This window comes from Cynara cardunculus (assembly GCF_001531365.2).
Source record: "Cynara cardunculus var. scolymus isolate 2C chromosome LG 10, CcrdV1, whole genome shotgun sequence".
Lineage (NCBI taxonomy): Eukaryota > Viridiplantae > Streptophyta > Magnoliopsida > Asterales > Asteraceae > Cynara > Cynara cardunculus.
In genome coordinates, this window is record NC_037537.1 from 3,374,816 (window position 1) to 3,377,263 (window position 2,448).

Genomic DNA, 2,448 nt, shown 5'->3' on the forward strand with positions numbered 1-2,448 from the left:
ATGATTACATTGGTCAATTGTAATTTGAATTTACCTTAGATATTGTTCTCTTAACCCTTCATATTTAATTCAAAAGTTCTACATATGTCAGGGACCCTTAATATGCAAATAATACAGTTTAAGTCTAAGCATCATTCTGTATACCTAAATCCCTTAAACTCAGGTTTGATACCAAACTTGTAACATGTTGGTGATTTTAGTGTCACCGGTTACATTTAGTGTAATGGATTTTATACGTGTGTTTCAAGGGGATTGAACTTTGTTCTAAAACAAGTATGGAGAGTGTGGAGTGCACACTTGTATTAGTCTAAGTTGGTCCGGGTAATATTTAGGGGGCAACGTCTCCTGAACGCAAAACGGGGGTCCCGCTGCCCGAAATTATATAAGTATAGGGTTTATAATGAAAAATTCTTGAATTTTCTGTGGCATGATTGTGAATTCTATAACTTGGTAACTCCCGTTTTGAATTTTGAGATCTATTTTCGGATGATCAGTTTTTTTGGGGCACACACGAAAAATTGGAGATACTCTATATTCTCTCTGGCTTTTGATCTTGATTTCTGCCAAAATCAAGATTGTTGCTTTTACAATTATCCCAATTCGGATTTCGTGATACCAGGCATATACGGTCGAAATATCGAATTTGGAAAGTGATTCACACGATTGTAGAAGAAATCCGGTTACGATTTAACAATCAAATTCGATAATAGTTCGATTTTATGCAATCATGATACCAGTGAATCTGTGAAGGACATGACTTCGAAGTTTAACAAGTTGGAGAAGTTCCAGGGGAATGATTTTCGTCGCTGGCAGAAGAAGATGCACTTTCTTCTCACCACTCTGAAGGTTGTGTATGTTCTGAGTACACCAATGCCTGAACTCATGGAGAATGAGACACTGGAACAAACCAGGAAGAGGAACAAGTGGGAGAATGATGACTACATCTGCAGGGGTCATATTCTGAATGGTATGTCTGATGCTCTCTTTGATATATACTAGAATGTCGAAAGTGCTAAGGAATTATGGGATTCTTTAGAGTCTAAATACATAGAAGAAGATGCTTCTAGTAAGAAATTCTTGGTTTCTGATTTTAACAATTACATAATGGTAGACTCTAGGCCTGTAATGGAACAATACAATGAACTTATTTGAATTCTGGGTCAATTCACACTTCACAAAATGAACATGGATGAAAGCATTGCTGTGTCAAGTGTGATTGACAAATTACCACCATCCTGGAAAGATTTTAAGCACACTTTAAAACATCAGAAAGAGGAAATGTCTTTGGTACAAWTGGGTAGTCACATTCGRATTGAGGAATCACTCCGGGTTCAAGAATGTGACAAGGTGAAAGGGAAGGTTGAKGTTGGGCAGCCTTCTGTTCATATGGTTGAAGAGAAGAAACACAAAAATGACACCAAAGGAAAGGGCAAGAAACGTAAGTATGATGGCCATGACAAATCCAACAAGAAAGCCAAGGAATTGGTTTGTTGGAGGTGTAACAAAACTGGACACATTAAGCGTGATTGCCGTRTGAAACTCWACAAGWATGAAGCTGGAAATAGTGGTAGTGGACAAGGGTCTAAGGACCAAGGTCCACCTAAAGGTCAGTTTTTCAATGATCTTTGTAATTCTACCCAGAATTATGTTTCACTAATTCCTGAAATTTCATATGTGCAAGAGGATGATTTCTCTTGGTGGCTTGACTCAAGTGCTACTAGCCATGTGTGTAGACATAAAGAATGGTTTGAGAAATTCGAACCAAATGATGATGGATCGGTTCTACGCATGGGAGACGAGTCAATGAAGCCAATTCTAGGAAGGGGTGTTGTTAGTTTGGTGTTTACTTCTGGAAAAACAATTACTTTGTTTAATGTGTTGTATGTATCTAAGGTTCGAAAGAATCTTGTGTCTAGTGGCTTGTTAAATCGTATGGGTTATAAACAAGTTGTGGAGTCGGATAGGTATGTCCTATCCAAGTGTGGTATGTTTGTTGGATTCGGATACTATTGTGATGGCATGTTTAGACTTAATGTAGTAAATAAAGTTGCCTCTAGTAGCAATTCTGTGTTTATGACTTCTACTTCTAAAGTAGAGAATTCTATGCTTTGGCATGCTAGATTAGGTCATGTTAATTTTAGAAGAATGCATGAAATGTCTAAAGTAAGATTGATTCCATCTTTTGACATTAAAGCTGAAAAGTGTAAGACTTGTATGCTTACAAAAATCACGAAACAATCGTTTCCTAATATTAAAAGAGATTCGGGTATTTTGGATTTAATTCATAGTGATCTTTGTGATTTCCATGCTACTCCTTCACTTGGCAATAAAAAGTATGTGGTTACTTTTATAGATGATTCAACTAGGTTTTGTTATGTATATTTATTACATGTTAAAGATGAAGCTTTAGATAAATTTAAAATTTACAAAACCGAAGTTGAATTGCAA